The following is a 23,908-nucleotide window of genomic DNA, read 5'->3' as shown; positions in this document are numbered from 1 at the left end:
GTTTTATTGTACAGAAAGGACAATGATGAATTCTGTATTCTTATCCAGTCTCTTTACACTTTCCCAATAGCACAAAGGGGCTGTAGAGTTCTTGAAATTTCTCCCTGTGGAATACTCCTTGTGCAGAGGTTTCCTCACTTTGAACAGCTATTTTGAGCAGCTGGAAAGATCCATAGGAGGCTATGGCAGCAAAGTCATTTAGAGCAGCCAACTTATGTGATTGGCATTGCCAAGAAAAATGAAGATTCAAATACAGAATTAAAGCTGCCTATACCAGCCCTCCACCCACCCGGCAGTAACAGGTCATGCTTGCTCTTTGTGAAGGAGAATATTCCTTGTTAATATCTATTTAAACGTTATATTAATGCTAATTCTGTGCAACTCTGGTATGTGACTGTGACAAGCAAAAACTATAGTGTGCTGCTGTCTTCCCAAATTGTTGTGATGATTGTTACAAAAAGAACAGAAAAGCAAGTTGCTGCAGAACAGTGTAGGCACAGAGAATGCATTACTTGCAAGGCATTTTTTCCCTTCTTTTAGAAAAAAAAGCTATCATCTCTACTGTTGCCAACCTACCCATGCTCCTCCATTCCCATTTTGATTTACTTGCCCCACTTCTCAGGTTTCTGCTTATGGAGAGGACAGCAACTGCAGCCAATTTCACTGTTCAGAGAGTCAAAAGTCACAGAACAGAATTTCTCAGCACATCTGGGCTGTTCTGCAACATGATAGAAATTCTAAATTGTGTCATAGTAACAAGTAGAAACGATCTTTCAGTAACTGGAGCTATTTTTAACTCAAAATAGTGATTTCAAGTTATTTCCTACTGAATAAATTAATTTATTGCCCAGAAGCAGGAAATATCCTTCTAAATTAAATGTGGAAAATAAATATGAAGAATTGTCATGTGAAATATGTTCAGGGTACCACTATGGTTTCCTCTGCAGTTAGTTCAGTTTTGATTGACAGTTGTAAGTGTAGTACTGCCACACAATTTACCTCCTGACAAATGATACTTGCTGACAAAAAAAAAAAAAAAAAGGAAGCTCTGACAATTAAGTAAGTCTTGTAAAATTCTCTGTGTATGAAATTGTAAAGTATAAGTAGCATATCCTTAATATTTGGACAGTGTATGTCTTTTAAAACCACGTAATTACTCAAACTTCTCAAAGTATAGCTTACAGATCCAGCAGCAAATATTTGGCAAATGGAATAATCACTTGATTACATTTGGAAAAGGTGAATTAAATAAAAAAGCTAGGAATTTCAATTTCGGCCTAAATTGTACTTGCTGCTAGTTTATGTGTGTTTTGCAGGCCTTGATGTCATAGTGATGGGGTATAAAAACTCCATTGCTGGAATAAACCACCTGTTTGGTGATGGCCGTGAAATTTGCTTCTCTCCATTTACCAGGCAGTAGATCCATGAGCTCATGTGCTAGTTCCTTTCAGCAATGGTGTGGAGAAGATGCAGGGTCTTGCATTCATTTTTCTGAGGAGTTCCGTTCTGTCTTTATTCTTAATGATGCTGTGCTACACAGTCCTGCCATTATCTAAACTGTCTTTGCTCCCATGATCAGTCATTGCACTTGTGAAAAACTGAGACAAAGTATTAATTTCAGATCAATAGTGAAGTGCAATTTATAATTTGCCAAGATTACCTTCTATTTCTCCTCATTTTGTATTCCATACCACTACAGTCCTTTTCTTTATTGTCTTTTGTTTATGGGGATGAAGAATCTTTTTTGTTTTTTTGCTTTTCGTATCTTTTTGGAAGTCTAATTCAGCTTGGCTTTTGACACTTCCTACTTTATCCTTTGTTTTCTTTATCTCTCAGATAACATTTCCTTTGTGCTTAATCCTCTTTGCCATTTTGCAAATGTTTTGGGTTTTGCTTGTGGTTATTTATTCAACTAGTTCTCTTTAGTAGAACTTTTTCTGCTTTCTTGAGACACAAAGTCCATATACTTTCATCCTTTTCACTTAATTATATTATCCTTAATATTTGAATTCCTTGGTCCCTTACTTCACAGGTAAGTTCTCTGGTTTTTAAAAGCTTGTCCTTTTGAAATTGAGAATATTGTTTACTTCTGGAGTAGAAACTGTTACCGTCTTTGCCTGAACCAATTTTTAACTAACCAAATTGTTGTATATCTATCGAAGCCCTCTTCTGTTATTAATGTCAATTCCTCTTTGTTAGGCAATGACTGTCATGCTTACATACTTTTTAATATGCATCTGATTAATGAGTATAATGCACTGAATGTAATAATGAATTTAATTTACAATTACAACATAAATGTTTTGTCTTTATCTATGAAGATTACTTATAAATACCTTTAGCTCAGTTGTAGTTACCTTCAGTATTTATGTGTACCTAATTTACTAAATATATGATATTATTCAACCTAATCTAAACTAGTTACAGTTGATCTTTGAAGAGGGACTAAAGAAAGACAGTTGGGTAATCCTGCTTTTTTTCTTATTGATGTTATTTTTTCAGTGTTCTAAAAACTGGTGTCAATCCCTGCATTTGGATAATTAAAAAGTACATGGAAACTGCTGCTTGAGATGTTTTGTGGTTGTGTTCCTGAAAATGAAAAGGCTTGCTTACACTTTCCTTATTTTTCACTATGGCAGTAGTTGTATTTTGTATCAATATTGATTTACAGTCACCAATACAAAGCAAGAAAACTATTTCTGATCCTAAAAGTCTCTAAGATTGCCTTACTAAACAAGACAAACGGACAGCTTTCCCAGTCTTTCTGTGGCACTTGGAAACAAAGCTGTCAGTCAATAGAAATCTTACACACATATAAGCGAAACTGTTGTCAACCACATGGACTAGTTTTGTTTACACAGAGTAAGCAAAGATGCATCCTTTTTTATGTGAACCTATTTACAAGGCGTGTAGTCAAAGCTAAAAGAATTCTCAGGGAGACAACACTGAAACCCGTATTTCTCTCAAGAGTACATAGGTATATCCAGAGTTCAGTTTAAAATTATGTTATTTTTGTATTCATTTAGAGTGTCTCAGAGGTGAAGCATATTCATTCCTTTTTGACTTGATTGAGGAAAGCCAGGCTGTCTCTTTATGCTGGTTGTTTCTGCAGAGACATCTGATTGTGATGGATTTATAATGAGCCTTCCACAGGGAAAATTTCATCATATTTATCTGAAAAGTAATGGAAAAATATTTATATAAATTGTAATTGCTTACATTGTTTCTAATTGCTCATTTATATAAAGAAGGGATTTACATTGGTTATATTATTATCAATTTTAATAAGCCTAAGCATAAAAAAAAATCACCATTTAGGTCATAAACTAATGAGATTTATTCAAACATAATGAGATTTCAGACATTAATAAATTGGGATTTGACCTCTGGGGTATTTGTCAACGTGTACATTCAAAATTTCAAAACTCTGAAAATGAAGTGAAAAGAAAACATGAGGCTATCACATGAACAGAAATACAAATCTTAAATTGAGACACTGAGCGATACTGATATGACAAAACCAAAATGGCTCTTTATGTGGCTTTAGACACACTGCTATATTGCACCCAGAGCAAGCAAAAAGCTTTCTTATAAAAAGGAGGAGTAGGTACCAGATTTAATGTATAATTAGCTGGTTTACAATTGAAATAATTTATTCTACGCTACATGACAGCATCATTTAAGTCTCTCTGTAGCAGTGTTCCCTCTAGACAATGCTAGAGCTAAGCTGGTGTCAGCATTTCAAAAATAAAACCTTTAAACAGAGGTTGTGACTAATTTCTTAAAGTTGCTTTAAGATAAATTGCTACAGGGAGCATATTTTTGGATGATAAAAAAAGTGATCTGGCTGTTTTGGGGACTGGAAGGCAAAGCTTTCACACAGAGTTATGCGTAAGTGGAGCTGATCATAACATCCAACAAGGTACTGGCAGTATCGGTTTTTCATAACTGAAGTTTTTGGTTTTTTGTGTTTTTGTTTTTTTTTTTTAAATATGGATCAGTAGTCCTTCATTAGACCAGAATCTACTTGGTTCCCTTTTCACAAATATGGGGTAGTTTAATACTGCCCCTCCCTCTCTGTTTTCAAAAAGCTCTAAATTGCACAACTGTCTTTGATTGCAGGTTTGAGTCTGTGCAACAGCCAGGCCACCTGTGGTGGAAGACATGCACTGAGCTTTTATACACTTACAGCTAACTGCAAGCACAGGAACCTTTTTGTCATTTGGCCAACAGAGTATCTCTTACTAGTGATTTCATTCTGTGTGCAATTATGAAAAGACATCTTAAGCAATAAGCTCAGTTTAATCATAATAATTTGATTTTTTTTTTAACTTAGTATTTGCAACATATAACACAGAATCATAGGATCATAGAATTAAGGAAGGGGCCTTAAAGATCATCTAGTTCCAAACCCCCTACCATGGACACCTTCCACTGGAGCAGGTTGCTCAAAGCCCCATCCAACTTGGCCTTGAACACTTCCAGGGGCATCCACTTCCCTGCGCAACCTGTTCCAGTACCTCGCTACCCTCACAGCAAAGAATTTCTTCCTGATATCTAGTTTGATCCCACCCTCTTTGAAATGTCTGAAGCAATTGCAGGCACCATCAGAAAAATTAATCTCATTTCACTTTTACATATGTAATGCAGATGTTGATAACTAAGATGTGTCACCCAGGGCTTCCCTTGGTGGACAATGTAGAATAACAGGTAGGTTTAGGGAATGAATCACCCAACTTATTTTAGACAAGGATTCATTAAATTTTCTAGGTACACCAAAGGATCTACTTGTTCTACTGGAAGAGTAAGTGTGGCAGTGAAACTATATGTCCAGTCTGGGAAAAGTGAGCAGAGAACTGAACTGCCTGTGCAGCAATAGCAAAAATTTTGCAATAATTTATTTTAGTAATATAATTTATTTAAACTGCTAAGAATTTTGCACAGAGGCTGCGTGAAAATGGCTGCATAAAAGCATGCCTTTCTGTTTCAGGGATTGAAAGACTAATGCATCTCTACTGGAGAGAAAATATTAATAAGCTTCCTAGAAATTTTTTGAAGAACGGTAAGAAAAACCCCTGCTGAACATCACCTAAGAGCATTTTTCTTCCATCTTTACAGCATCAGCACTGAAATTTGCATTATCTAACTTCAGATGTTTGCAGTGCTGATGTCTCCATCTGAGCTAGTTCTCTGTTGGAGTCAAAGCAGAACTCATAACCGAAACCCCCAAGGTTTATAGATGTGACTCCATGAGAAAGTATGATGCCAGCCTGCAACAGCTGACACTGCAACACCAGAGTACACTCACACAGAGCTGCTCAGACTGATACAACTCAGCTTCACCAAGTGTGATTGTACTGGGTGGAGCCACACCAAAATGTGATGTCACCCTGTGCTAACTTGCGCTGCACTTCTCTGTGCAGAATTTTTCCAAAGTCAAGACATCAGAATCAGTTTTGCACAATTCTCCATCGCATAGTGTTTTCTAAAATATATTTTTAATTTTATTTTTCTATTTAACAAAAATCCATACTTTGCAACTTTCTGCCATCAGCACAAGATCTGTAAAAAATAATAATGGTACCTCGCATTTCTGGTTTGCATATCTTTCATAAACGTGGAACTTAAACAAGTCCTTCTAAAATTGTTACTCGTGATAGGACAAGAATGATTCAATTTTGTGGAGCAGGAAAAATAACTTCACACTATGGAATAATGTTTCTGTACCTGAAAAAAAATGCACCAGGAGGTGAAACTGTGTTGCAGGTTTTATGTGACTAGCACTGGATGAAGAAATTCAGAGTGAAGAAAGCCACATAAATGAAATTGCAGGCTGAAGAGATGCTGGCCCTGGCCTTCATCAAGGAGACACCCAAGGGAGAGCCACTCTGATGACAGATAAGCAAATAGCATTCATGCTCTAGAAGTTAGCTAGCAATGCTTACCAGACACTGGGCAATCAATTGGGCTGGAAAACCCACAGTGAAAACAGTTGTTGTGCAGGTCTGCAAGATCATCAAGCATCTCCTACTTTCTTGAGATTATGAATCAGGGTGGTGCCCGGGGAACAGAGGAATCTGAAGCGGAGGATGATGAAGTTGTGGTAGGGAAATAGGTTGGATGCATACTGAGTCTGCATCTTCTGAATACAAATGGGCATATTTGTCCATGATGTAAACCTTGGCTGATCAAGGAAGATATGCAGTACTCACAGGAAATGTTTTTCTTTGTTTTTTATTGAAGCATGGATAATGAAACTTGGCCTTCGCTTCCCAAATGCCGAAACCAAAAAGAAGAGATTCAACCTTTGTTTCAGCAAATGAAAAGTGAATTTGAATAATTTACTTAAAATTCAGAAGCAACACATCCTATTAAGCCTGGTCTGAGTGAAATAAGGTTGTTGTAACTGCTGCATACTTTTAGTTCAGGTTTTGTGAGGCCTGCTTTAAGCAATAGAGAAAGCATGGCAGTAGATTGGTAGGTTGAGTAGGCAAACATCTGATTAATTTCTGTGGCACTGTTTGGTTAAGGGAAAGGTAAGATCCTGGCAGAGTTGTGTTCTCAGGAGGGCTGTTTTACCATTATTGACCTTGGAAACAGTAATCGGTTTCAAACTAACTACGTTCATTACTGAATTCTCCTTGGTTTGAGTTTAAAGTCCAGAGGCTGGAGGAGGGTTTGGAAGTATCCAGGAGCATAAGAACACACTTTGGAAGCAAAGAGAACATACAGCACAGATGCAAGGTACTTCTGGATGCTCCTCCTCTTGCTGCCACGAACATGATTGCAGTGCACACTGCTAGGAATGGACCTGCAGAACATAAGATCAAAATCAAAATTCTAATGTGTATGCACTCACTACATGGCCAGAACAGTCTCTCTGAGGTTCCCTCATGCTCTTTCCCTGCTCCCAGAAATTCATCACTTCAGGGCCCCCTTTCCTTTTGAGAACTGCCAGGGAGCACATTGCCAGAGGGTAAATGGCAGGAACCACCTTGCCTGCACTCAGTTAGGAAAGACAAGTAAAGGGCGAGGTAGGTGAGACTGTCTGGAGTTAGAGATGAGGTGCATGGCTATCAGGGCAGCTAGTTATGAGGAGGGAGCTGGGAGTCACAACTGAGAACCCTGAGGACAAGGATGTTGTACAAGGACATGTGGTCAAGCTTGTGTTGTACAGGGACATGTGGTCAAGCTTTAAATGCAAGTGTTTTTACAGAAACTTCTGCTATTTAGTCAGCGTTCTCATTACAAAGCAAACCTATTCTTATGCTAAGGAAATTGCTGGGGTATGATTGTTGTTAACATTAGTATATGAACACTCAGCACACTGGTAATGTACTCTGCAATTTTCCATTCTCAGGGAGAAAAGCCAAATTGGTACTATAGACAACTTCACAGGAAGTTAATTTTGTAATTTTAATATCCTTATTGAAAGCAAATAAACAAAAACCAGTGAGTGAGTATGTAGTGATCAGGAATTTCTCAACACTGTTTGGCTTGTTAGATTAATGGGCTAAACCTGTTAATGTCCTGCTAGGGCAACTGTGTCTTTTCCCAGCGAGCCAGTATGGTTTCTGTACAAGTAGTCAAAGTTTTGCTGTTTTCCCTGGCTGGGTAGTCAGGCTGGTAAGGAAAGTGGCAATAGCTACTGTTCTCAGGGAGGACTGGAAATTATAGCTCTGCAGTCATGGACATTTGAGAAATTCCAAGAAGGAATTTGAACCTGAAGGAAGGCTTTTTTCTTTTGCTCCATGACTCCTTAATTTGTTGTCTAAGGGGCTGATTGATAACAGATGCACCTATCTGCCTTTCTGTTTTTACTGAAGCATGATGTTTTTCTGCAACACGATTTTTCCTGTGATCTCCCCAGGATATTTCTCCATTTACCGTATATGCTCCTGGTCAGCATTCTCTGTGCAATAAAGAAGCTCTGGAAGTGTATTTTCTCTTCTTTAACCCATTTTCCCCCTTAATCTGCATCAGTCCTTCAGCAATCATAGAGGCTGCAGTTTTCTAGGACTTTCCCTCAAAGAAGAGATTGTTAGCTTTGCTTGGTAACAGGAAGGAGAAGGACTTTGGAAATTCCCGAGACTGCAGGAATTTCTGTCCCCTTCCAAACAGCTAGCCCTGGGTAAAGGCATTGCTGCAGGGACACTAAATTGCTGGGGATTGCCTATGAGTCCTATGAAAGAGGGAATTGATGTAGGGGATCTTAAAGTACGAGGACTGGAACAGTGTAGTCAGTGTCAAACTTAGTACAGGAAGCAGTGGTTAGGACCATTGTAATGTCCCCAGCAGTGACAAAGGCCCAGGTATACACACTTGCAGGTTCCCAATCATATGTACTGGGATGACCCAAGGGCATATGTTCATGGAGTGAAGAAAAGTATGAGAACCTAAGAAAATTGTGTGGAGGGATCAAAAAGAATCCAGGAAGATAAAAAGGCCATTTTTCTATGGGCAAAATATGTATTTTGAGGAAGTCAGAATTTTTCCCTTGTCTGAAAGCTGAAGAAAAGCAAGCTACCATTAAAAGCCTCTTCCTTTCTTATGCTAAGCCATAGAAGAAAAGAAAAGGCTGTTCCTTTCAAGAGGAAAAAAAGTCAAGTTCAAGCATTGCCACAAAGGAAAAAGCATACCTTTTAAAGTAATATGCAGTAGGACATCCTTAAGCTTCTGTCCCCTTTCATTGATGTACTCGACTCTGGAAATCTGTCTCTAATCCCACTGTGTTTCATAAAAAACCTGGCTCTCCACACTGGTGCCTGCCCTGCCTTAATACTCTGCTCTCTTCTTGCTCTTCAGAGTTGGGGTTTTTGTTCCACTTCAAGTGTGAGTTGTTGGGGGAATTATGTTATTCAGGCAACACAAAAGCTGAGTTTTCACATCAGTTTTGTGGTGGAAATAAGAATAGTGATGACGAAAGTTAAGACTTTAATTGCAGTAGAGTATGTGCATTTTCATTACAGGTTCAAGAGAGTAAATAAAAAGCAACTCAGCACTAGGGAGGTTGACCAGCAGGATGTACTCTCTCCAGTCTCCTCTCATATGCTTTTCATGATGATATACTAATTAAAAGCAAATAGATTTATGATCAGTAGTCTATCTGTAGGTCACAGAAAAACAAATGGTAAGCCATTCCAAGACCTTTTGTACCAGAGAAATGAAAGATACAAAATATTCCTAAACTTGAACAGGGCCTTTGGCTTCTTAGAACTACATCCAGTTTTAATAGCAAATGCAGCTATTAATGGCCTCTCACATAATACAACAGAATGGCTTAAGCAGGACTCTACCAAAAGCTCTGAGTGAGCCTAGTTTAGTCAGATGTTAAATATGATTAACTGCAGTGGCTTTGGGTGGCTTAACATTTTATTTCCAACACCTCGTTTCTTACAGTGCCACAATACATGAGGCGATCTGAAGATAATACGGCTATTGATTTTTTAAAATGACACAAGTGCATTTAATGGAAAACATCAGTATTAAAAAAAAGCAAGAGTATGCATGATTATGAACAATATATAAGATAATGCAATAAACATAATACAAAAGTAGCATTGTTAGTACGAGACTAAGGTGGTTAATTTTGCCATGTAATGGTAACTGATAAGAGGGGGACTATGCCAACTCACAGCTCAGGTGCTACATTGGTTCAAAAAGCAATAGGGATGAGTAACCCCTTATTCTCTGTATTTCATGCTAAATTTCTCAAAGTCACAACTGGCTCTCATGCAAACCTTAAGTCTATCAGTTAAACAACAAACTATATTCCTGTCAAACCCTGCCTCCAACATGACTTCTTTCAAGGAATGGCAAAGCCTGTACATAAATTTGGCGGTCTGAGCATTGGATTTGTTTAGCTCTTCTGGGGCATGTCGCTCCCTGTACTGATTTAACACAGTATGTGAGACTTCATGCAAACTATTACAAGTCTGAGGGGGACACACCTGGGACCAGCTGCTGAGGGTTCCCACATTTTCTGCATAAATGCAGTAGCAGTAGCGGATAGGCATCTCATTGAGATAATATGAAGGTGCAGGGTCTGCACCTGGTACAGCACAGCCACATATTTATCTGCTTGAACTCAGGGCAGTGAGGAACAAGTGAAATGCTCTGTGCCAGGAGTTGAGATCATATGTTTTGGAAAAAAAAGGGATATACCACTCCCTTATTTTCTATCAACAACAGTGATGGTGCAAGGTGGCCTCTACTATGCAAGAGAGTGCAGGGACAATGGGACCTACTGCAGCTTATCCACCCAGAAGGGTCCGGTTGTTGTGACCTGCTGAGAGGTATGGAGCCATGTTTTATCAAATCTTTTCTGAGACAGGGTGTACATCAAGTTTGCTTTGTGTCTTGACTTTTAATAGGAAGTGCTAGTTTTTTTGCTTCAGAGGTAGTTTGTCTTCAGGGTCCTCACGGGTTTCTGACTCCTGAGCTGGGAAACATGTACATCTTCCATCAAACTGTCTCTTATACAAGGTTATTCTAATGGAAGAAGAGGGAAGGGTAGCCATAATCCCATTAACTCCAGCAGGATTAAGTAATTATTATGTCTGTCAGCGTGCAGTCCCAGAATTTGCCCCTAATATGGGATGCCCTTATACAATATACCATCATTATCAGGATATCAGCTCCTGACACCTCTTTTTGGTACTTGTCTGTCAAAATGTTTTTATTCCAGGAAACTAAATCTTGGCTAGAAATAGTAGATGGATTAATGTCTTAATGTACCATCTTTCTTAAGTCTCATCTAAAATTTTTTTAATGCTGTATATAACTTAAATTAAGGAATGAATCTTCTTGCCTCTGTATCCCAGTCTTGCTATTTTTTATATTAGCAGGCCATTTCTTTTATATATATATATAATATATATATATAAGTTACAGTGGAGATTTCAGAATTACTTCAGCTTCAAATCTGCTGGCTAAGAAAAATATATGAGTTTGCTATTTTAATGCAGAAATTATCCTAGAGTATAAAATGATTGGATTTGGATTAGTTTTAAGATTACAAAGAAGGAACCTCCTACCAGGATCAGAGTGCTGCAAAATATTTGCGTTCCTAAGACATGTGGAGTGCCTAAGTGGAGCTTTGACCAAGTATTGAACCACTTCTGAAGTCTCTCTGACTGTTGCCTTTGAGAAGACTCTCATTCAGTTCTTAACTCTGTTAGGAATTTAGGTGGCTGACTTGCCCACCACGGGGCCACAGGCACTGGTAAGTGCTCAAAGGTGCATTACTTGCCTGCAACTATTGGTTCTCCAGGTCTGTTTTGCTTGTACACAGCTTTACAACTCACTTCATTCAGCAGGGCAGTAAGTTCTGAGGACTTACTGAGACATGTGAAAGGAAAGGGAAGAGCACACCTTTATGATGGTATGTGAACATGCAGAAGGCATAGTGCTAAACTGCACCTGAAAGTTACATGCACAAAGCCAATGTACAGATAGAAGCATCAAAGCAGGTAAGCAGCCTTAGCCATGTTAATGCAATCTTATGATCAGAACAGTATAATAATTTTATGTATTTATGCATTAAATATATATTTGCATATAGTAATGATGACTTCTGGCAGGGTTTCTCAAGAAAAATATTTTTAAAATAAGGGGTATAATTTAAAAATATATTGCGTATTTTGTAATAAATACAGTGACTGAAGGATTTTAATATCAGAAGTTATCTATTTATTCTGCTGTTTTACTTGGTTTGAAGTTATATCCTTTCAAATACGACAAAAGGGCACTCAAGAGACCTGGCTACAGTGGGGGCTACCAGCACACCTCAGAGTTGCTCATTCCATGTCACATGGCATGGGAATAACATAACCTGCAGCCCAACCCTCCCAGCTATGCTACAGCTTCATTTGGCCCTGCTCAGTAGTTTTTTTGTTATTCCTTTTGTATCATTTGGCTAATAAAGGCCTCCTAAACTACTTAAAAATTGCACTATTTTACATTGCAGTGTAATTAGATAAGATTAAATTAAAACAGCTTTGTGAGATTATAAATAGAGATAAGATACTCATCTTTAATGCTTATATATTGGCTCAGGATGCAACACTACTTCATGCTGTAGATTATGATAAAATTGGTATTAGATAAAATGGTATTAGAGATAAATTTATAGGAATATCACACTGGTGGGAAAAAATCCTTTAGAGTGCTATAAATATGTTTACACAGGGGGGTTACCCACTTAGCATCATTGATTTTCAAATCAATATAGCAAGTATAGTACACATGGTTGTGTGCAGTCAAGGGTTTAGCATGGTTAGATCTGTTTATACTGGTTTAGCCATCAGCAGGGCAGCAGATTGATGTTTCCTTCCTGACATAGCTGGAACTGATGAAGATACAGTGTCTCATTGCTTGTCACCATCCAGCAGCAGGTTACTGCACCCACACCTGCTGTGTAGGTGCTCCATGGTTCATCTCCTTGGACACTTCGCTGGAGGTTGTTCACCAGTTTCCTTGGCATGGAGGGGCCCATTTGGGCTGGCAGAACTGTGGGCGAAATGTTTGCAAAAAACCGGTGATAAAGGGCTAGGGAGGAGTAACAACTCGGGATGGAGCAACTGTTTGCAAACTTTATTTGTGCTTATTGTCTAAATGTACAGTCATAAACCAAACAGATAAAAATAGCTCTAAATCAATGTAAGAGAAACCACACACAAAAATTGAACTTGTTTGGTTAATAGTGCGTGAAATAAGTCCATATAGCTTCTGTATGCAGGAAAGAGCTCCTGAAGGGGATTTTACATGATTTGCCTCCTAAAAGCTCTGCAGCGGTCAGGGCACAGCACTTAAATTTGCTTTTGATACATGATCAGTTTGAGCTGGGAAATCAAATTCCCCATATTCTGGGGCTTTCTTCCATATTTTGTCTTTATTTCCAATATTGTTTCTCATATAGATGTACAGACCTTCTCTATTACCTCCTTTCTATGTGAACACATATTACATGCCCTGGTGCCTGACCAATATGAGCTACAGTCACTGTATATTACTTCCTCATCAGTAATTCACCAAATTTGCTCTTCTATTTTCAGTTTATCCAGAATTGGTATGACCACAGATTGTTTTCAGACCTTAAATTCCTCTTAAACATATTTTTGACACTAGGTGGATTTTCCTACCATTTCAGGGAGCTGACATACTTTCAATGCAATTTGAATTATTGACAGTCATAAATAAATTCATCAGTAATGACACTGAGTTCAGCACGTCTTTGTCTTCCTTCCACCAAAGTCATATCAGGGTGAATTTGTGTTCAGCTTTTTTTTTTTTTTCCCTTTTTTCACCCCTCACTTTTTATATGTTTTTGAAGGGATAAGGATGACATGTGGTATCAATACTCAAGTGATATCAAGGAAAAGAAATTACACACAAAATAAAGCACGCAATTTTATCAGACTTTAGAACAGGTATCATGTTACCTTCACTATGCCAAAACCAGTTCTTTTGGTATCTGAATTTCGATAAGATACAATCTAGGATATTGGAAACGTGAAAAAAGAATGCACTTAATAAAAGCAGAATATACAGTCATACACACATTGCATATGATTCTCATTTGTGGATGTTTATGTAGAAGATCTTTCATATGCAGGAGGTCCTAAAGGCAGTGAAAATATTGCATTCAGTAGGGTTGTATAGAATGTACCTGTTAATATTTTTTCTTTTTTTTTTTTTTATTTTAATTTACAAATAATCCTCCCTAGGTTCTGACAAGGAACTACAATTATATTTGTTTGGGAAATGATGCCTAACTGCTGAAGCAGAGACAGTTAAAAAAGACACGTCCTAGCTCCTGAAATGTGATCCCAGTCTCTACTAATTTCTGTATAAATCTAAATAAATCAAAACCACTTTAGTTTTTCTGCTCTGATACCACTAAATGACTTTGGAGATTTCCCTTGAATATTGTAAATGGTATGGAAACACCCCAGACCAATATTTTGCGTATTGCCCAGACCTTCCATCCTTAAACTTTATTTATAAACTACTGGGAACTGTATCTATTACATTGTCAAAGGGTATTTCTCTGTGATTGTAAGCCTCAGGAAAGAGGGCTTAGGTGATATACTGTTTGCCTACCCATCTTGTCAGACTCAATCCAATAACTTTTCAATCCATCATTTCAGTTACATTTGGCTCAGAAATAGAAAACTTCAGGCTATGAAATTCCTCCAAGTTTTAAGAAACATAACAGCTTAGTGAAGGAAGACTACTTCCTTGAAATTATTACTGTGAATGAAAGGCTGCTGCCTGAGCTCAAAGGTTGTTTATTATGTTGAGTTTGCTGGCAGCCAGCACATGCCCGGCTGAAAAGCAGCCACGTCCCCTTGGTTCTCATCCAGCTGGTAGCTGGGAGGCAGGAGGAGGGAGCTGTGGACACTGGGGGAAGGGAAGATTAATGATGGGCAGGGAACCTGAGGTGTGGACACCAGGACAGAATGAAGAATGGGACACGGATCCAAAGAAGTTAGGGCTTCATTTCAGACAGTTCTTAAGAGAACAACTTGATCTCTACCTGGGAATGATTAGAATCAAAAGCAACTCATCAAAATTAAGCAGACTGAAGTGAGCTTGGCATTTAGAATAGATTCTTAGCATAACCAGCACAATGGTCACCATTTCAACAAATTATCTTAGTTTGTCTTCTTTTCCTTAAGCATCCAGTTCACCACATAGTGTTCAGGAATTCACCACTGAAAACAAATTGGTAATCTGATGCCAGTCTACTGCTATTGTTTCTGTTACCACTGATAGCACAATTATTTCTATTTCAAGCATGCTTGCTTCTGTAACAAGCATGCTAAAGTTACAGCTCCTGGCTTTTGTCTTATGCCAAACAATCTATTGCAAGTGATGGACTTGATAGGTTATATGAAAAAAATTTTGTTTGCACTGGAAACTATCATTTTTTAATAATGAAGTAAAAATAACAATAAAGTAATAATTAATACTCATAGTTACCAATTAGATTTGAGGCAGTCCGATTAATGATGTCTAAATATGACTGTTCCTACTTCATAGACACAAGAACTGAAACACATATGATGTATTTCTTCCAGTGCTAAAAATGTAGTTTGGAACAGATTTTGGGATAAACATTTATCTATTAACTTACTACTGAAGATCCATTTAAAGAGCATATTAAATTCACTTCCTAAAATTTAAGTCTCCTTATTCTGAGATGACAAACAAACAAACAAACAACCCAACCTTTCTGTGTTTTTTGCTTCCAGACAGTCCTGAAAAGCTCAGGCATGCGTAAAATTCAAATTTATACAGTTCCTCAGAAATCACAGGATAGGTAGAGGAGCCTGTTTTACCAAAGGTTTACCCAAGGGTACGAAAACTTCATTCAGAGGAAGATTTTGGTTTGGCTGTCATGATATCAGACTGTAGCTGTGCAGAATCAAACAGAACTGTTTGAGATTAAGGAAGATGAGAAATGAAAGCTCAAGTTCATGTGACATCTCATCAAGCTAAAGAGAGAGCAAATTCTAAATTGGCATCATAGGCTGTTGTTAAGGATTCTGCTGGAGAGTAGAGTGGGTCCAAGGTGGCAGGGGAATTTTGGGTTCAGTGACCTCAGTTTGTTTGCTCTTTCTGAGAGCTGGACACGCAGAAGGTGCAGAACTTCCATACTTGCACTGCCTGCTATCCAGCATATGGTATAGCTCTTGCAGAAGCCACATATGAGCTTCATGTCGTTTAAGAGCAATAGGTTACCTATGCCTGCATTAGAGGTTGGAAGAACCAGCATATTTTGTTCAGCTGGTTCACACAACAGGAGCTGTTACCAGTTTGTTAATCCTTTTGAGATCCATACTACCTTCTTGCTGACACCAGCAGATGGGAAAACCAAAATAAACCGTGACTTCTTCTACCCAGTCCCTAGGGTAGAAGGGAAACATAGGGATTTGGTAGTTTCCACATGCAGCATAGAAGAAGGGAGCCATGGCAAAGCAATTAGTCTGTAAGATGCATCCCACTTCCTTCTCATTCAGCTTTCCTATGGACGGTGGTTGATGCTGGCTAGCCACTAAACACCCACCCAGTTGCTCACTTACTCACCCTGAGGTGGGGTGGGAGAGAAAACCAAAAGGGCAAAAGCAAGAAGGCAGCATGGGTCAAGACAAAGACAGTTTCATAAGTCAATAAAAGAAAAAAGGAGGAAGAAAAATAAGTAAGCAGTGGAATGGCACTCACTCACCACCTCCCACCACAGACTGAAGCCCAGCCAGTCTGCAAGGAATGGCAACTTTGCAAGAACTCCCTCCCCCCCCCCAGTTTCATAACTGGGAATGATGTTACACAGCATGCAAGATCTCTTTGGTCAGCTCATGTCAGCCTACGTGCTGCGGGGGAAGAGTGAGAAACAGAAAAGGCCTTGATGCTGTGCGAGCACTGCTCAGCAATAGCTAAACATGAGTGTGTTATCAACATTGCTTTGGTCACAAAACCAAAACACACCACAATACAGGCTGCTGTGAGGAAAATTAACCCCATTCCAACCAGACACAACATACCATCAGAGGCTACCGGGAATCAAGGACACTTTATCCTTCAAAGAAACATTAAGGTGGCAATTGAACACACTTCATCTTAGGTGCATTGATTTAACAATTTTGATTGCCCCTATAGACACTCAGTGTCTATGTGTAAAGTTGGAGTAAGGATAAGACAGAAGTTAGCAGTATGAAGTTAATCAGCAGCAAGGGCATTCACATTCTGTAGTAAGAGCAGCTAGTGATTGTGGAAACATCATCCCCATACTTCCCTTGCATCTACTCTTGTTTCTGCATCTTCTGTGAAGCTAAAGTCACAGTCACCTTCTCCTTGATACTTTACCCATCCAGAAGCACTGTAGGGATTTGACAATAAAATTTTTGACATGTGTTGGCAAGGCTTTAAAAAGTATTTTTTCTTTAAAACTCAGTGCCCAAGTCTTTTCTATATATGGAAATATCAATAGGAATTTGACTCAGGATAATCTCTTTTCTTCTGAGTTGTACTGGCAATATTGTAGCACAAAGTACAAAAAGATTTTGTTGAGTTGTTTTTTTAGGCTGACTGAAATTTGGCTGAGAGCAAATTTTTTACTGTTCGATGGACATAGCTAGTAAAGCTAAGTGATAGTTTTAGTAGTACTTTAATCCAAAAGTTTTCCTAAGGATGGGGAAGTATTCTGCCTTGCACTGCAGGTAGAAAACCTGGTGCCCTAAGAAATAGAACCATGCAGGACAATGGAACTCCTGGTTCCTGATCTCATTAGACCATCTGGCTTTCTTTTAAAGTTCAGAGTTGCTCAACTTCTTCAGCATAGTGAGCCAGCAGCCAATGCTGTCATTTCCTATTTGATGGTAAATACAGTTCTGGAATCTAGATAATTTAGGATTTTGCCACTGAGGCACAGATGGAGTTAGAAAATGATAAAATTAGGGCGGAAATAAGAAAACCAGAACTTCAGTAACATATTGAGCCTCTCAGTATAGGAGTTCTTAGGTTTTCTAAATCTAATTCCACCAGAGTTTTACAAAATCATTCACAGGCAGGAGGAATTCAACTCTTTGATCACTTATTTCTTTTGTTAGCATAGCTCCTCAGATTCTAACAAACTATGTTCTAGTGAATTCCTGAGCTGGAAGTTTCCTGTGGACTATTGTATACAATAGCTGCAAATGACATAGTATTCATTAAATATGCCTTTTTTCTCAAATTTATTTTGTACTGTTTATCACCCCCCCAATCACTTATCTTCCCAGCTAACAAATGTATTTAGCCTGTCCTCATAGGATTATAGTAATGGCTGTAGTAGATGAGACCACAGGCCCATGTAGCATATGATAAAAAAATATCCAAAAAGGGGAAGGAGGTACCAATAATCCCTTATGTATGCCTTCCCATCTTCCAGTAATCTGAGTCCTGCAGACTTGCTAAGACATTGGTAGTATTTTGTATTTAAAAGCTGCGAATTTTTTTGTCCCCTCATTTTGCCATTTCAATTTTCTGAGTTTTGATCATCCAATGCTGAATATTACTGTAGTCCTTCTATATGGCTTTGAGATGGGGTAACTAGAACGGAAAGCAACACACAAGTAGTGCACCACAGTTATATACAGAGTAATCTAAATGTGCTTTACATTATGTTTTGTTATCTTTTTCTTAAAAAAGTTTACCTTTCTTGTGCTATTAATAACTTCTGAGCACTGAACCTTTGTTCAGAGAACTACTCACAGTGACTTTAAGGCTTTTCCTGGCTGATACTAGCTTTTAGAGTTCATCATCATGTCTGTATGTTTTAACCCCCATGTGCATTACACTGCATTTTAGAACACTGCTTTTCAACTACCACTACTCACACAGTGTCGTGGAAGCCTCTTGCAGTATTTTTCAATCAACTTTAGATCTGAATTATTAGATACATTCCTCAAATGTTGTCACGTCGTCATTCATGCCTTTTCCTGGTTCACTTATGAACTGTGAACATTTAAGTGTTAGGTATGAATCCTTGTGGAATAATCCTTCTGTCATGAGAACTCATGGTTTATTTTCATCTTTTGTATTTTTCTTTTAACTGGTCAGTCCATGAACTGAGGGTTCTTCTTATATCACACAGAATAGAAGAGACATGGGAAAATAAGGACAGAAAGAAAAACAAGAAATCTAATTTCTTATTATATTAATGCTACCTTATCTACAAAATTTCTGACAGAGGTTGATCTAATATTTTCTTAAAAATATCTCATGATTTTAATTTTAATCTAACGATTGCATAGTATCTTCAGACAATTCATTACATAATTGTCTTTATCACTCAAAGGTTTTCCTATATATACATCTCACTTGGTAAAACTGATGTTTGTTATTTCTTGTCCTATGTCTCCTACCCAAAGAAGATTCATTACCACCCTTTTGAACATTTAGTGTTGAAAACACTTTTAACCACAATCTGTTTGGCTAGGAGCAACACTAAAGAATAATAGCTCTGTATGTATAAATTACATATGTTCTATAGACCTGTCATAGAATGCTGTTCTGTAGCTGTAGCTTGTATTTAGGATTCAGCCAGTACAGTGGTATAAAACATACTATATCCAAGGAAAAAATTGAAAACATAAGAGTAAAACTTGATGCAGTTCAGGTTATCTGTTTAGCAGAGTTCTACTTCTGTAGGACTGAATCTAACTGCAGAAAGCTATCAGACAGAGCAGTTTTGATGTATTCTCTTTTATATCCTTCAAAGATAATTAAAGCAACATCTTTCCTTTTTTTATGACATGCTACTGTCCTTTCCAGTGGATTCTACAGCAAAGTTTAGTATTATTTAACTTCTGAAAACTTTAACGACAGTCAAGGAGATACCACAGATGGAATATGGTGGTGTTAGAATGAGTATGCTGACAATGCAGGAATATTGAAATCATGTATACCAACAAAGACAAGGCAACTCAGTTACACTGACTGTGCAGCTCCAAAAGATGAAATTTTATACTACTATATTCAGAATAAGAGTTTATGCTTTCTCCATAATTATGGGCAACTTCAACATTTTTGGAATTCCAGGCTTTCTCTAAATCTCTGCTTTGGAGGTATTGGCTTGCTGTCTAAACCAGCTGTTATGCTGGTTCTCAAATGTGAACACAAAGGCATTAGTTAATTGTATCCTCTGATTTGTTTTTTTTTTTTTTCTGTCAAACTGAAGCCAATCCACAATATTGCATGCTGCTCCTCAAATGAAATAAGTTCGTGCATCTTGCATTACAATTCACAGGGAATAAGTGGATATCCTAAGAAAGATATACATGTGATTACACTAGTTGATCAGCAATAAGGTTGAGGTATAGTGGCATAATGATGAAGTATGGCACACTGAGTAACACAGGATTATTTCACTTTTACTTTGCTGTCTCCCACTGTTTTTTAATTGCTGAATGCTGAGTTACCTTGGTTTTTTCAGGTAACTGTTCACTCTTGACAGTCTGCAAAGAGAAGATGGGGAATAGCTTTTGTGACGGTTTTCTTTTTCTCAAGAAAAAAATACAGTGTAAAGTAGTACAGACTTTTCTGTGACCAGGTTATTGGATTACACTCAAGAAAAACAGCACAAGGTTTCTGGTTTAGTACTATTTGGATTATGGCACGATAAAAATGAATTTAAAAAATCCCCAACAAAACAGAGTCAGTGAAATAATTATACCATGAGTGCAGCATTCAGCACTCCCTCCATTCCGAGCATGCTCCTTAGATTTACTGTAAAATCTTGAGAGAACACCCCCAGTTATGTACTGTGTTTTTAAACCTATATAATAAGGTTAATACTTTTACTACAGGAGTTTAGAAGTTAATTGACATAAAAGATTCCAAAATTCAGAGTTTTACTGGGAATGATAACATATGAACTTACAGCCAGTTGAAGACTTTCTAATCTATTTCTATTAGAAATCCTCTGGCATACTGTCCCACTTTCACTGGGCTCTTCTCACTCTCACACTAATATGTTTAAAAATCCCAAGTATATTTCTATATTTTTTGGAATAGAACTGTTTTTCTCTGCTTCTGTAGAGATGAAAGTATAGTTCGTGTTAGACCTCTATTCATTCTAAATTTTCTCTGCTTGTATCCTTCAGACTCCTGACATGCATCCTTTCACTCTTGAATGAAGCAACGTTTGTTTTAAATGTGACTGACATAAGTGAACACTGAGTGTCCATGTTTATTCATATTCCACTCAAGATCTACTGGAAAACTGCTGCCTTGATCCCTAAGAATCAAAAAATTCCCACTAGATTAAAAGTAAAAGCTTACAAAGAGAGTGAGTTAAGAAAAGGTGCAACTACTTCCAGATGTGGCCTAGAAGAGTTAAAAAACCCCACCACCTATTTTTTGGTCTCACTAATACATGAAGAGAGAACTATAAGAGACTGCCCATGAAGCAAGTTGAAAAGAAAATAGGAATGTATTTTAAGTGCAAGGCAATCTACAAAGAAGAAAAATGGTCTGTATGCATCACTTTCTTGACACTGAAGTATTACAGACCAAATTCTTCCTTTTTACATTAGAAGTTCATGTCTTATTTGTCTTGGAGATCTCTTTAGAGAACTGGTGAGAATATTCAATTCCTCAACTTTCAGTCTTGTTTAAAAAACCTTTCACCTCCAACAATCCGGGCACTATTTAACCTCAGTGACTTGAGATTTGGAGGAAATGGTGATTCTATTGAGTGACAACCAGGCATCTTCAGTTAGGCTGGCAGGCTGAAAAAAATCCTGCTTGCACTCTGCAAGCCTGTAATTTTCTGTTTTCTTTGCTGGTGCTACTTAGACTTTCTGTATCAGCACAATTAAACAAATGAGAGGGTATTGCATATTAAAAATGCTACGGTCATTTATCTTCTGACCAGAAGTAATAAAATTAAACACCTTTTTTAGAAAGTGAATGCTATTAAATACATATCAGCAATATCACAACATTCTACTAACTTAGAAGAGCAATGGAAATGTCACAGTACTGTTCTGTTTCTTTCTCTCAGATGATTTACTGTCATTGCTCCATAAACGGCTGCTTGCTGCTGCTGCTTCTCCTTCGGAGCAGCAGCAAGGGCCAAAACATTTACTGGCAAAGCACAGTCACTTTATGGAAGAAGGGATAAAATGGTTGCTTGCAACACTAGGGTACAGTATAGGGTATAGGGGAAATTAAGCTGCCTTGGCTTACAAATGCCAGCCTAGGTGGGCTTCCAAAATGGGGGGTGAGGTTAGCCCTCTTTCACTAGGGCTATGGACTTACAAGGAATTATAATAAAGACAGTCTTGTCAGTACATGGTAAAAACAAAAGCCTTAGTGGTGAAAATGGGCAATAATGGCTATTGTTTTGGTCAAAGAGGGCAATGCTTGAAGAGTTTATTATTACCAACAGCAAGGCAGTCCTTATTCCTGTTGATGTCAAAACTAGCTGAATATGTCTGGGTAGAGTAACTTTTTACACCTATAAGCTTGCTTTTTTTCAATCTGTGTTGCTTTCTTTTAAGTGTTGGCTTTGAATTCTAGGTGACCAAAGATGTGAATGCTTTGCAAAATTTTAAATGGTGAGTTCTAATTTTAGCAAATGTCTTTAAGGTTGACACTGAAAGATCAGTGCTGTTCTTCCTCCTGTTTAGGAAAATTGCCAGTTCACAATCGGGCCTTGTTCAGAAATATCCACATCTGCAACTGCTGAGAAAAGCACTTGCAGTTCTCTGCAAAATACTATTTTGGTAAAGGAGTGATGAAATTTTCTGAGAATTTGGGTTGCTAGTTACCTGGCACTAGGGAAATTCTGAATCATCTATTGCCTTCTGGAAGAAATAATCACCTCAAAATGGTTACACTCCTGCCTTTCCCTGAGAAGCAAACTTCTGGTTATGACCTCATGACTTAGATATGCACCAGTAATCATATATAGCATGATCGTGCAGTTGACATCTCCCTGGGCTTTGTCAGCAATGACAGCTTCTCATCAGCTCAGCTCCTCCACCCCTCCCATGTGGCATGTGGAAAAACTTTCTATTGAGGTAACTAACGCTGGCTGGGCAGGTGATGAATCAAGACCGTTCCTGTATATGGACAGCTTCCATTTGTACTCTCCCCTCCACTAATTTAATTCTGCTTCATTCGCTTGCTGCTGACTGTTGTACTCTAATGTTGAATTCACAAGGTGGGGATTGTCACTTGCTTCTAGGCCAGGATGTAACCTTCAGGTTGTGTAAGGTCACCTCAGGGGTGACCCTGTCACTCTCAACAACTATCTGGAAGGAGGTTGTACCTAGCAGAGGGTCGACTACTTCTCCCAAGTAACTAGTGATAAGACAAGACTGTACAGTCTTAAGCTGTGCCAGGGTAGGTTTAGGTTGGACACTAGTAAGAATTTGTTCACAGAAAGTGTGATTAGACATTGGAATAGGCTGCCCAGGGAGACAGTGGAGTCACCATCCCTGGACGTGCTTAAGGAACGACTGTATGTGGCACTTAGTGCCATCATCTAGTTCACGTGGTGATGTTCAGTCACAGGCTGGACTCGATAATCTCAGAGGTCTTTTCCAAGCTAATCGATTCTGTGGGGTTTTTGTGATTCTTCGTATTTGTTTAGCTCTGTGTGGCACTTCCACAATGCAAATATGCTTGCTCAGAGTGATGCTTTTCACAGAAATATCCCTGAAGGGCCGAGACATAAATGTTAAGTGGCTTGAATGTTTCTGCGATCTCAAAATACTTTGCATGAAATCTGAACCTCACAGCAACGCCGCGTTTTGTCTAAAAATCTGCTTGGGGCTGAAGGGGCATAGCCTTGCTGTGGCATCGGAGCATAAAGACTCAACAACACGCCTGGGTTGTATCTGAGCGCAAACGCTGTATCCTCCCCTATACACCTATGAACGGTCGGTTTACTTAGCAGCACCTGGCTCTACTGCGCCTCTGAGAATTCCGTTTCCAACATGGACCCGCCGCTCCACAGCCCCCGGGGCCGGGATCGGCCCCGCCCCACCCACGGCACGGCGGGGCGGCCCGACCAATCAGAGGGCAACAGCCTGCAGGGGGACGGGGCCAAGCCGTGAGTGGCAGCTGGCGAGATAAACAAGTTGCCGCACTATTCAGCGCCTCACAGCATGGGGTCCGTGTCCTCCGTCCTTTCCGCCCTACATCCCTCCGTCCCTTCCTGCCAGCCAGAGGCGCCGCGTACGGCCGCGCTCGCCGCTCCCGCCTCTGACCGCAATGTGAAGAGTCAGCAAGTTCCCGGCGGCCGCTGAAACGCTCCGCTGTCTCCGGGGAGGGCAGTGCGCCGACGCCGCCCGCCCGATGCCTCCCGGGGCATGCCGGGAGTTGTAGTTCTGGCGCCGCGGCGTTCCCGCCC

At 38.9% G+C, this 23,908-nt stretch overlaps 2 long non-coding RNA genes across 4 annotated transcripts; both read right to left on the bottom strand.

Annotated features, from left to right (window-relative positions):
- Positions 1-1,975: 1,975 nt before the first annotated feature.
- Positions 1,976-9,624, bottom strand: LOC113942878. Its single transcript, XR_003526088.1, has 2 exons — positions 8,640-9,624; positions 1,976-3,174 (listed from the first exon to the last, which is right to left on the bottom strand). It is a non-coding gene; the product is annotated as an uncharacterized LOC113942878 (long non-coding RNA).
- Positions 9,625-12,014: 2,390 nt separating this feature from the next.
- Positions 12,015-23,853, bottom strand: LOC113942877. 3 transcript variants are annotated; one of them, XR_003526086.1, is made up of 5 exons: positions 23,766-23,853; positions 19,965-20,000; positions 18,381-18,623; positions 13,562-13,621; positions 12,015-12,510 (listed from the first exon to the last, which is right to left on the bottom strand). It is a non-coding gene; the product is annotated as an uncharacterized LOC113942877 (long non-coding RNA). The 3 variants fall into 3 exon arrangements; XR_003526085.1 differs by lacking the exon at positions 18,381-18,623; XR_003526087.1 differs by lacking the exons at positions 13,562-13,621; positions 18,381-18,623.
- Positions 23,854-23,908: the final 55 nt, after the last annotated feature.

This window comes from Corapipo altera, unplaced genomic scaffold, assembly GCF_003945725.1.
Source record: "Corapipo altera isolate COAL_440 unplaced genomic scaffold, ASM394572v1 2b, whole genome shotgun sequence".
NCBI lineage: Eukaryota > Metazoa > Chordata > Aves > Passeriformes > Pipridae > Corapipo > Corapipo altera.
This window is presented reverse-complemented; position numbering and strand designations above follow the sequence as displayed.